This window comes from Helicoverpa armigera, chromosome 7 (genome assembly GCF_030705265.1).
Source record: "Helicoverpa armigera isolate CAAS_96S chromosome 7, ASM3070526v1, whole genome shotgun sequence".
NCBI classification, from domain to species: Eukaryota; Metazoa; Arthropoda; class Insecta; order Lepidoptera; family Noctuidae; genus Helicoverpa; species Helicoverpa armigera.
Genome location: NC_087126.1, coordinates 8,015,798 through 8,028,862, shown reverse-complemented (window position 1 = coordinate 8,028,862; position 13,065 = coordinate 8,015,798). Strand labels below are relative to the sequence as shown.

General features: G+C 34.2%; 1 protein-coding gene across 4 annotated transcripts in view; it reads left to right on the top strand.

Annotated features, from left to right (window-relative positions):
* The window catches only part of LOC110373029 (RNA/RNP complex-1-interacting phosphatase), a 210,088-nt gene that overhangs the window by 92,704 nt on the left and 104,319 nt on the right, over nt 1–13,065 (top strand). The window contains exon 1 of one of the 4 annotated variants that reach the window (XM_021329236.3): nt 11,640–11,838. The exons of 1 other annotated variant lie outside the window; for it this stretch is intronic. The gene's annotated coding sequence lies outside the window, so the exon portion shown is untranslated. 2 more of the 4 variants (XM_049847459.2, XM_021329245.3) reach the window with 2 other exon arrangements.

Here is a 13,065-nt window from a genome sequence, read left to right as displayed (position 1 = left end):
GTCGATGGGCTGGGGTACCTCTGGTTCTCCTGATATCATCAGCTTTTCGACAGCAAAAATTAATTGAAGATCGATCGTGGTATTACGGTGATTATCTATATCAAAGTTTAAAAATGTTAGGTTCTTATTTTACTTTACAACTCTGTAAATTTTTATAAGGAAAAAGTAGTTTGTGTTTTATTGTGTTTTACACTTTTATTAAAATTTATATTGCGTTCACGTGGCCAATGCCCTGACGTTTATTTGATAATGATAAAAATCATAACTGTCTCTCCGATAGCTATCAATTCAGACTTAAGTCTAACTGATAGCAATCAACCAGACATACTAATAAACTTAGTCATCGGGTATAATTTCTTTTATAACACTATCATGATTAGATAATACATAAACATGCTCGATTTAATTCACTGATAGCATTCTTAGAAGACTGTTTTACATATTTCAAAGTACAGTCAGTCATACAAAGGTATATGTAACTAAGATTGTGCAGAGGAAGTTGACAAGTGAAGATAAAACGTATGGAAGGGCAATTTATCACTTATCTATGCATTTTATCGTATGAACTAATCGATTGACGGTGTGTTGCAATCGAGACTTCTGATAGGAGGTAAGTTCTACGACAGTGGTTTAGTAAGGCTAGAAAAATATGAGCTAAGCATTTACTCGAAATTTACTCAAAAACTTAGTAGTAATGGTTTATATTTAGTGTCTTGTGAAGTAGGTACTGATGTCTACGAAAGGAGACACATTGATTTCAGGTTGATAATTTTGATAAGACAGGCTTAGTGGCGCCCTAGATTACACTTGTACATATGTCTTGATAAAGACAGATTAGTTGCAGAAGGTAAGTCGACAGATCAGGCACCATTTAACATTGATACAGCTTTAATTCGTAATATTGCTCTAGAATAAAATTATCTATACCTAATACTGCAAAAAGTTTAAGAATATTATTGGTAACGATATGTCTGGAGGTTACAATGTGTCTCTGTTAGAACATTGTCGTAAGTTTCCACACGAATAATACACTACTTTCTTAACATAAACTTATGATCGTTTTGTCCCATCTGTTTCTTTAATCCCAAAGATTATGTCTGGCTTTCGACCTTGCTGGACAGATTCTGTGTACTTAATATTTCACATACAATACATATATGGACAGTAAATAGTGACACAATGAAAATTTCGCCTTTATTTATTGTTGTTCACGTCAAAATATTGTTCAGAAGTGTCAAGGATTTGGTGGCGGGAAAATATAATAAAGTGGGCATAAACCTTGGCTGTCACTCGGCTTAATCCGAATAAAGCTTAGCGTGAGGTTTAATGGAATGGGAGTTTTAGATGAAAGAAACACACATAAATAGATAAACGAATAAATAATATGACCCTTTGAATGCATAACTTTTAAGTAAACTTTGTAACACGAGATGAGCCAATACACCTTAACCTTCAATGACCGGGGAACTACCTCAGCAAGGGTTCAAAAGTTGACGGCCATAAAACGTCGTCGTCAAGATGTGTACAAAAATGTCGTATTTATATGTAATTAGTCTGTGCAACTGTTATGTGACTTTGACGAGGCGAATAAACAATCGAATGTCAACACTCGAAGGAGCGATGACTCGCGCGGCGGGGCGGCGCGCGCGCACGATGTTTGCGACTGCCTCCAACTCGACAGCCTAGCAAACTACATCTACTCGTAAAGGTAAAATGCACGTATCTTTGGAAAACACCATTTTTGGAACGGATTGTGCTAATTTTATTGGCAACGTAAGTTTTATTATCTGCAAATTGGTTTTTCCTTGCGAGGTGTTAAAATAAAAGTGTGAATTTTAACCTACTGAAGGACATAGAATGCGCGGTATTAGTCATTGGTCGGGCTGTGCCAGATGTGCACCTCAGTCATGTCTAGCCGTCCGGAGGATGAAACAAAAATAGAAGAGACAAAGTAGTTCTGTCCTAGATAATTCATGTCTACTATAGAAGTGTCATATAGGAATTCTGTAATCCTTATCATCACCTCTTTGATCCGATACCCAACAATAAATATCAAACCGTAAGTATTAAATATTGTCAATTTACTTAATCTAAAGAATTCCATTTTGTGAATTCAAAATTTTTACGAGCCGAAAATAAATTAATTTCAATAGATATGCCTTCGTACGGATAGATATAAACCGAGATTACGCTCCGGGAAACATGGTATACACACTCGATAAAATATTGAATAAACAAAATGTATGAATAGAATATGTTTCAAGCAAATTACGTATTTATGGAAAAGTTATGTGTGCCTCTTTGCTTGGCGTACGATAATGCTGTTGTAATCAGTAGATTAGGGCCGCCCACTTGGCTTCCCATAGAGTTTGACTCTATGCACCATAACAGATACGGAATAGACGTTAATGTACGAATTTATAGTGTTTCATGTGAACGGTGCCGGCGTCGGTGACTGTGACTGCGCTTAGTTTAACTGACTCGATAACTGCTAGATTAGACCGATTAGCTAAAGGATTTAAGCTTATTGGTGTGAAAATTACTACGTCACTCTGGATTTGTATCTCTCTTTAGGTATATGGGTAATTTATATTATGAGATGATAGTGATTTCTTCAAATTAACTTGAGTCATCAGGTGCCTTCTTATACTTACTATTTGCTATAATTTTCCCAGAGAGCTAAATACAGTATAACTAAGTTGCACTCTAGTCATAGAGTCAAAGTTCGAATTCCCCCAAAAGTCAACTCTGTAAACCATAGAATAAATTATTGTCAATAACTATTTTATATTGTTTTATTGGTATGAAAGCCCGTGAGTTTTGTTATTACCTCTATATGGCCATGGTCACCTTACGAAACACGTTGTTTTATGCCTCACGAAGGTTTACTAAGTGTCGTATCTAATGATAATGGCCTATGCGCATGTCATGCCTTCACTAATAATATCATAAATATACTAAAGATAATATGATAATTATTTCTTTTAGACTTTATGTAGAATAGTTGAATGGAAGAAAGTGGTTTTCTTAGCGGGATACACGCGATCGTTCGTGGAATGGTCGGAAATATTTTTATGCTGTTGTAGTTATGTGAACTTGATTTATCTGTTGGTATCCAGTAGCATTAGGTTGATCATAAACTTATTTTATTTTTCCTCTTTGTGGTATGAGTCAAAATATTTAAGCTCTTTCTGTTAATGAGTGTTGGGTATAGTTTATGGGGTAGATGTTGCTCTACTTATGAACACCCCAAAAATTATGACAAAGTATGCAGTTTTGTTTTAAAGTATGTATTTAGTATGTGTTTGATAAGCAAAGATTTTTATGAGGCTTTAGTTCATTTCTCATTATTTTTCATACAGGTAACATTATATACTTATAAGAACTACACAGTTCTCTATTATATCTTATAGCAATATTCTGCAGCATAAGAAAGACTAAAAATTACCTTTAGCAACAGTCTCGACGTAACACGGTAGCTAGCTGTCACTGCAAAGATATTTTCATTAGCTTCTAAAGTTGTATTACAGCTACTAATGTACGCAGACATTTGTAAATGACATACCTTAAGACTCCGCATAGATTCTTACTTACTTTGTAAATGTAATGGCGACGGGGAATGCTTATGACCCGTGTCGTGATTTGATGAGAAGAAAGAATTTGTGTTAATTGTTTAAGAGATAGTTTTGTTCTTGATTTTGACTATGACAATAGAGCTTACAAAGGTGAAACGTAGAAATGTGAACAGGATTTATCTATGGTATATTACAGTCTTTGTATAATTTTCTTGGAAAATGTCAACGTAAGCATCTACAACATAAAGATTCAAGCATGATTTTCGTTTCAATCTTGCCATGGGGAACTGACTGCTGCTCATATGTATGACATAGGTTAACTCGCGTGTAAATTGGTAATATTACACGAAAAGTTCTACTGACTAACAAATCCTTTGTATCGCAATCATTACACTAAACTGACAGACTATAAAACGCCCAGTAGTACTCCCAAATATTATGTTTACGACCAGACAACATTTATCGTTTAGTTCAAAATCATTTCAGATTAAAGCTACGGTTACGTAAGTATCTCTATTGTTAATCAAGTTTCACAATACACAGCACTGTTACAGCTCATCCGTTCATTGAGATTTTACTGATGTTTAATATGCTATAAATATTTATTTATTGCCTTGCCACTAATACGCTATATCATTCATTTTATTGCGTTGCTTTAAAAATTTATATCCCACGATACTTCGTTTTACTAATTTGATTTTGTTGAATATGAAATTAAAGACTGATTAGAGGTTTTTATTGTATTTTGCATAATGATTTGGAGTTAGTGAAAACACAAAAATGTATTTAGCTTATATAAATTGTATTAAGCCTACAGTTCGAGAGGAATTAAATGTGATATGTGGAAAGGAACGTTTCCGTTAGATATAAAAATGTAGTTAAAAATAAGTAGGGCAAGAATATGTAGATTAATAATTTCCAAAACAGTCAAAATATGTATTTTGTTAATCTGATCCGATTAAGTATGGAGGTCGTCGATCGGATTTTCCACCCATCAGATTACACAACAAAAGTGATTCAGACACGTCTCAAGAGAAAATTATTCCGTCATCAAGGCAATCTTTCAAATTCTGTATTCAATAAAATTCTTGATCTAACATGTATATTCTACAAAATATTAAGGGCACTAATTCACGGTTTCCATGAATAAGTTATGAAAACAAGCATTCAATGATTTGAGTAAAAAAACATACTAGAAAAAAAATACATATTAAGTCAAGAAATATTAATCAAAGCTATAATCGCACTTAGCATTCATTTCCAGAACCTACGACATATAGTACACTGCAAGTCTTAACATAGCAATAAGCAATATTAAGTCAGTCCCTTTCGAACGTCTTACCATCTTACGAGGGCAGATAATCTGCTAATACTACCAATACATTAACAATTCCCCATCAATAAAACGGCCTATCAGCAAGAGCTTAACATATTCATAGTCTACAATCAATATTTATTTCAACATCCACTCCGATTGCTTCCATTGGCGTTTCACTAATCGCGCTATCTAATACAGGGAGCTACAGATAGGAACGGAATCACTATGACCCTCGCCCTTATGCTAATTCTCCGATGTTAATGCCAATTAAAATGTTAACAATAGGACCGTTGTAAAAGCTACAGCTTTATTGAAAGTAGACCGGTTTGGCACACGACACCCATCCGCTCACATCTTCATTCCATAAGCTAGGGATAGCTTTGCATAATAATATTTCCCTAATTAAAAATCGAGTTCTCAAAATAACAATACGTGTTTGCGATTGTAAGCAACTTGCGGTAAGTGAGATTTTATCTAACTTTATGCAGATTTTTTGAACATGTATGCTTTTGTACACCGCAATATTGAGTAGATTCTTTTATTATTTAAATTGGTTTTGATAGTCTTTTGTTGAGTACGAATAGTGCTAATAACGCAATGCAGGAACTTACATCAAATAATGAGAGAAATGATGACGAATCATAATAACTTCATCATTAGTTCGCAGTGATTTGCAATTCAAGACACGAAATTGTAATTTTGTAGTGTTGTAAACGCTTTTGACGAAATTATATATCATATCAATTAATTATAACTTGTACTTAAAATATATTAAAGTATTCAACATAATTTGATCATTTGATAATGCAAAAAATTGCTTTTGGAATGTTGTTGTCAATCAATTGATGAGTTTCGCTTCAGAAGATATTAAAACGCCACACCTGCAAATACATTACAATTGTCTGATAAGCCGCAACGGCTTAAAAAACGCATTAAAATATCCCCAAAGCAAATAATAAAAAACCTACAAAGATTATTTGTTTGTCAGATTCAAATCAATATTCTTTTGATTCGCACGTTAACAATACAGGGTGCACATCAATCAAAATGATTTCAAAAGTAACACCCCGTTGCGGTGACAGCGGGGAATCGATACATAGTGTGGGGACGGAAATAAAAACCGGTATCACTTCCTATTTCACCCTTCGCTTTCCGTACGAACCACAAGGATTTTTTTTTGTTCGAGATCTATTTGTGCCAATGTTTCCTTTCAGACAATACGGCCCCGCGCTGCTCACTTCCTATAAAATAGAAAAGCGCAAGTTCTCATTAACATTATAAGGCGTGAATCGTAAAACAGATAATTCTGTGTGCCGTACGTCCCCACTTTCCCTAATTTACACGTGTATACTAACGTTCACTTCATTCACTGTTAAATCTAACATCGAATATAAACATAGGTTCGGTAATAAGTCCGAGCAAGGTGAAAAGGACGCTGCAATAAATTATTATTAAGATAATATTAATCGCTGTTAAATCTTCGAGCTTCTGGTACCGGTTTCAAAGATATCCGCACATAGAACAACATTATCTTTCTTTAATTATGATCTATGGTTATTGTGCAATATTTAACATTCCAGAGTTTCAAACAGGTAGTTTGTTAAGCTCCTCTGTTAAGACGTCGCACGGCCGGCTGATATTAAACTTTAACAGATCGCTATCTGTAATTAATTAACAACAGCGATAATATCTAGCAGAAATAATTACATGGTTACTCGTACTTACACTACAAAAAGCATAATAAAACCTCTCGATATAAAACTTATGATACGTCAACAACTTTTATTTGTAATAAAATATTCCAGTAAAAAGGATATCGGTTTAACTACGGCAGTTAATTTTGACGGTTTTGAGGTATATCTTACGTGCAAATAAGGAACGGTAGCGTCTGTATAACAGATTACAAAAGTGATAGAACAAATCGCCGATAATGCAATAACAAATCACACGTGCTTAGAAATCGATTTGCTGCGCATCGCGCGTGATAGATGGGCCGGCGCACGCGGCGACGCGCATCGACCCCTTTTATTCATCGCCACCGAAGGATTTAGGGCGTGAAGGGTAAATGAATAAATTAATACGAGGCCTTAGAATTTGTAGTTTAGGCCGCAGCTGTTACCGAGCTCGAATTTGTAATGTGATTCTAACAACAACGATTATGAATTCGCGTTACGATTAGCCTTCGAAGCTCAAATTAATGTTCGTCGGCAACTAATTGTAGTTCAATTTGCGGTGCAGATCTATAAATAAAACTAAAATCAATTTTGGCGTAATGAACGACAGAGTATAGGTTGTAAATAATAAAAGGAACGATCGCGTTATCAGAGATCAGGTAGTTTAAATGGTTGTCGTAGCAAGAGTATCGGATTTCTGTTTATTACTGCAGACGGTAGCTCTGCAGAAGCTGCCTCTACGAGTGAGTTGTCCGCGAGATCAAGATCGATGAGCGATAACGAATAATTTCCAAATCAAGTTTGTCATTAAACTGGTACCTGACTTGCAACTTCGATAATTTTAACTAATGCTGAAGGTGTATTTAATAACAGATGCTGGTTTGATACGCCAACACCTACACTGTTTCTAGGAGACGAGTGCACAGCTGCGTGAAGGCTTCACATATTTGTTTTAATGTTTTCAATAAAGTTTAATTACACAGTGTAAAGTAAAATCTGTAAAGCTCGGTTTAAATGTTGCATTCGAGACGAGTCTACCGTTGCGTGTAAACTCGGTATAAGGGTTCGGAGCCTAAACAAGCAAATTAAGGAGCGTGCGTTAAGTAGTTACTCATACTCAATTCTTGCGATGAATTCTTAGTAGGCTATCAATTGAGGCGAACGTTTTAAAGCTATTTGTTGAGGGCCCATTGATATCAGTCAAAGGGCGTCAGACTCGAGAGAAAGTTTAAATGAATGACACTGTAGTCACACGTTTTCGTCGCATTCAAATATTGATGTCAGTCGAGCGATTCTCTGCTGTGGCATATATGATAAGTTGAACTACGCAAGAATATTATTTTTTATTTTTAGAAAATTTACTAAGTATCGGGACTTGTTTGTAAATGTTAAGAATGTGCTAAAAAGGCAGTCGAATTCCTAGACACAGAATTTAAATGCACACGTTAAAAATGTCTTATATTTTCACAACAAGGCTTACATTTTCTTTGTTCTTAAAGAAAATGTACGAAGGTCCAACGGCCCTTTGTTTTCAAGGCGTTGGATTTAAAGATCCGATTGTGTGAGTACATATTTGAGCTTAAATTCTCAGAGTCACAATACACGATAATTCAAATTGGTTGCAATAATGATCGTCAGACTGTTCTATGATGATTATTTCGTCGTCTTATGAAGGAAAACAAAGATGCCTTTAAATATAATAGGTATTTAAGATAAAAGGAATGAGCATCATATACTATTGTTTAGGCATAATTCTATTTTATTTCTTTTTGGATTATGAGAAAATGCTTCTTGTTTCGGAATTTGTCACTACTTAGTGCATATTTTCATGAACAGACGAATAATAATAATAAAAAATTGGCATTTTTTACAAGAGAAACAATATTTAATAATTACCGTATCTAATTATTAAATAATTAGATACGGTATTTAATAATTACATTAAGCTTCTAATATTTACAAGACTTAATCATGAGACTGTTTGTTGATCTTCACGACAGCTTTCTGTCATAAGAAAAACGAGCCTAATTATGTGTAAGTTTTAAAAACTGCCGTTTGATTAATTATTAATTAATTTCCTTCGAAAATTTGACTTTCAAATCGCATCAACACTAGTAGATTTTTATCAATATTTGAAACTGTATAAGTGTGTGCATATGCTTTGAAACTTACGAGTATATCTCTTGCTCTGATGATCTCAGATCTCTTCAATGAATAATTAGTTTATAACAGTCTAAGAAAATATTTGAAATTACATTACAAGGTACGAACCCCACATGCATGTACAGAAGAATAAGATGAACGAAGAAAACATAGTAAAACGAAAGAAATATTTTAATAATGTTTCCTAAAAAACCATTTGACAAATAAAAAAAAAAACAAATTAAAATCCAGCATAAGTCATACAATAAATATCCTGAATAGAGAAATCACGGTACCAGGCGATCATAAATAGCTTGGAGAACTATGCAACTGTTGTAAACTCCGCGGCTCCGTGGCAGTTCCACTCGCCGTCGGAATATCCTGCTCCTGTCACTTCCTGCGGTCCCAGCAATCCTTGTTCTAACTTCGCTTTGTGCTCAAACTGGGTTACTGGTGACATAATACCAGATAACGTCTTTATTACTGTTCCGTTTATTTTTGTATCTGTTTCTGTTTTCCTTTTGAGGCTAAATATTTTTTTTGAACTTATTATGCACCTGAAAATCCTTAACCACAGGTTAGGTAACTATATAACTACTAGCTGGTGCCCGCGACTTCGTCTGCGCAGGTTTAGTATTTCGAACAATATGTTTACAAATTGTAGCCTATGTGTTATTCTGATGTATAAGCTATATTATTGTAAAGTTTCATTAAAATCCATTCAGTAGTTTTTGCGTGAAAGAGTAACAAACATCCATACATCCATACATACAAACTTTCGCGTTTATAATATTAGTAGGATTAATAAATAAATTCTCATCTTGCTTTATTTTAAACCCGCCGCGCCATATAAGTCGAGTCAGTTCGCGGTTTTCTATTCGTCATTCAGCAGTTATTATTAAAATGGCCTTTAATTGTTTTTCTCGCTACCCGGTAATTTGATGTTGTTTCCAAAGAATTATTTATTTTCGTCGTTAAATAACTGACCTACTTCAGGCAAAATTATGCTTAGACATTAGCAACATGAATATTGCAGCCGTATTGTGATATTCCTAAGTTGGATAATGATGAATCGACTTTTTATAGACTAATCGATATCAAGTATTGTATGTATACAAACATTTCAGCGCATCAATTTCTTGCAATGACACCGCACTTCCGATTGAAAAATCGAATGTAAAATAAATGATTAAAACATGGCGAAGCAATAAAAGAATGCAAACTTGCAAAAATGTTGGTGCCGGCAGTATACGTTCATAGACGGACTTTATCGCTCTACCCCTAGCGCACAGTGATTCACTCTAAGGCCATAAATCGAAAAATGACATCGGCTTATCCCCATTAGATCTACTTACTAAGTGATTAACAAGTAAAGAAGCTTCCGAAAACTCTAAATACCAGTGTCATAAGGTCAACTTATTATTCACTTTTGTGCATCGGAAGTTAGCGCATCTCGAGTCTAATTATCGCAACGTGTGAGTCATCAAAACTTAACACTTTGTTTTTGAGTGTCACTATTCCAAATCAAGTGTTTACGTATGGTGACAGTATGGAGGTCCAAGACCAAGGTATGTACTTCTATTATCAACTACTTTTTTATTTTTTTTAATGCGTTTAATATTTTATTTTATTTTTTTATTGAAGGTAGCGTTTTTGTAGATTTGTTTGGTATACTTTGATTTCATTTGGACCTATAACTTTTTGCTGCTCAGTGCTGCACTTGAGGCAAATGTTTTTCGAATAAAGAGGATGTTCTTATAAAACCATATAAGTTTCATCTGCATCTTTCTGCCCCTTCTTGGGTTAAAGGAGTGTCAAAGTATGCATGTCCATAGTAAAGAAAAAAGCTTTATATTTTAAGTTCAGCTTTCATGTTGTTTTAGGTAAAGTTTTCAAATGTTCTGTTTCGAGGACGACTATTTTTGATATTTGGCACTCTAAAGAGGGTAGTCCAAATGAAAATGCAACATGTCCTGAATACTTTTACAGAAACATCGTGCCTTTCGGATGACATCGAAAATATCAAACTAGAGACTTTAAGTAATAAAATTATGAATGTATGTAAACGAATTTCTCATTATTGGGCAATATCAAATCGTAGTAGGTCTAAGTTTATAGAGAAATATTTAGATTGGCTGAATGTAGTTGAAAATATTGATGTAGAGCGAATTGAGTTACATGTATCTCAGAAGTCTGACAAAGTTGAACCATCAACTTCTTCATTCAGATCCCTTCCTAACAGGTTTACGAAAGTTCCCTGTCAAAAACAAAAGGTGTACTATCAAAAATTGTACTAGATTTGTTATCTGTTTGTAGTAAATACTTTTGAGCTTGAATGTATTCTGGTATATTTTGTGTTTTGTGTGTATTTGCAAAAAAGGTTGTTCGTGTATTTTTGTTGTTTTATTTTATTCCTTTATGGTTGTTTTTGATATAAATAACCATTATTTATATAGATTTTTCATTAAAAGTCGCAGTATGACATGTTCTAGGTTTATCGTCTAAAACAAAATTACTGCGAGACATTTTTACACCTAAATAGTAATGATATATTTTTTAATGACTGTGGATATGTTATAATTTTAATAATTTACACTTCTCTTAACATATTTCAACGTGTAAAATAAATTAGTTAAAAGTATTTGTGAGTTTCGTATTTATGGCCGCCTTTGTATGGAGCGTGAATCACTGTGTAGCGTGCTCTAACAGTTTGAGAAACGTTTTTCGTGTTTTTAAAGTTTAAGGGCGTTCCTGCATAATGTGGCTGTCACTAAGGGATCTAACACATTAGAATATCCCGAGAAAAAAATTTAGTCACGGTGTTAAATATAGTGAATTAACAGAGTTCCTGGATGCGTCACCGGTCGCCAGAGCTGTAGGGCGACCGGTCGGGGCGAAAGTCGGCTCCGGCCACACAGTTGGATCGGCGCGGTACCTCACCACAGTCTCATCTAAGCCACAGCTATGCGAGCATCTTCCCCATCATAGCCGAAAATTCCACATTCCCGGAGTAACGCGCGGCGACGCGACGCGAAACTTTAAACTCGAATTCGCGAATAATTAAACGAAATTATCGAACTATATATTTTTTTTCTGTACTTGAAAAATTTGGAGCAGTTGGCGGCAAATGGTAAAGTTGTGTGTTGGTGTCCTTAACAGTGTTTAGCTAACTTTCAGAGCTTTGTAAGATTTTCTTTCGATTTATTTGTGTGCTGTACCGGTGTGCCGAAACATTCTATTGGTGTGAAGTGATTTTTATTTTGTGCACTGTTTGATTTGGATTTTTTTGTTCCGGAGTTTTTGGTTGGTTATTGTTTATTTTTTATTTTTTTACATACTTAATGCATTCTTTAATTAGTACCTAAGTGCTTCATTTTATTGCCGTAGTTATAGATAATTGTGTTTGCGGAAACTATGAGAAAATGCGTAGGTCGGCAGTTATTGGGCCATTATATGGAATGTGCGTTAACATTAGTTTATGATTATGATAAACGCATTATTATCGAAGATAGATGACCGTAGTTTAAAAAGATGCGTTGGTCGTCTAGTCGTTCCGTTTAAATTAACTTTCATTTGCATTATTTTCTACTCCTAAATAGAGATAAAAGTTTTTGAAACGTGAAAATATTTTTCGTATACAGCCGAGATTTTTTAAGCCTTACTTTAGTTGAGCTTTAAACTTTTTACTTGTACCTATTCTACTGCGGTGGCTATTTCACTAATCGACAGAGACTTGACGTTAACAGTTACAAACCACTTAGAAAATTGTTTAACTCGATCACCCCACGCGTTTGTGATTAATTTCTTGTGGTACCTATATCAGAACCGTTTATAAATACTGATGACAAGTTAAATTAAAAAAAAAACTTAGTACGTTGTTTTTTTTTAATATATAACTGAAAAGTGAAATCGTTTTTTGAGTATTCATTAAATGAAAGAAAACTAAGAAAATTCATGTTTTGTCGGTGGTACAGTCTTAAGTAGCCCCGGAGCTTCTTGGCTGTTTTTCTATTTGAAGAGAAAGAAACTTGAACTGTGAATAATTCTGTCTTTTTACTTACTTGCACCTCTACTTTTATGTTTCCGTTTATAGTTTTGCACGGGGTGCATTCGCATTTTTAATGGTCGAAACTGAAGTTCAAGCATTGACATTTTGTTTAAGTATTTTTTTATACGAATTAAAATCCGTTCATTTATTTAGATAGTAGTACCTAATGTGCGTTGTACTATTTTTATATTGCGGACTGCTAAAGTTAGGATTTAGTCTTGTTTTGGGAGTTTTATTAAAATAGTTTTAAGGGATACACTTATTAGGACATTTTACAGAAATTCATGAAATAAAAAAACTTATTATGGT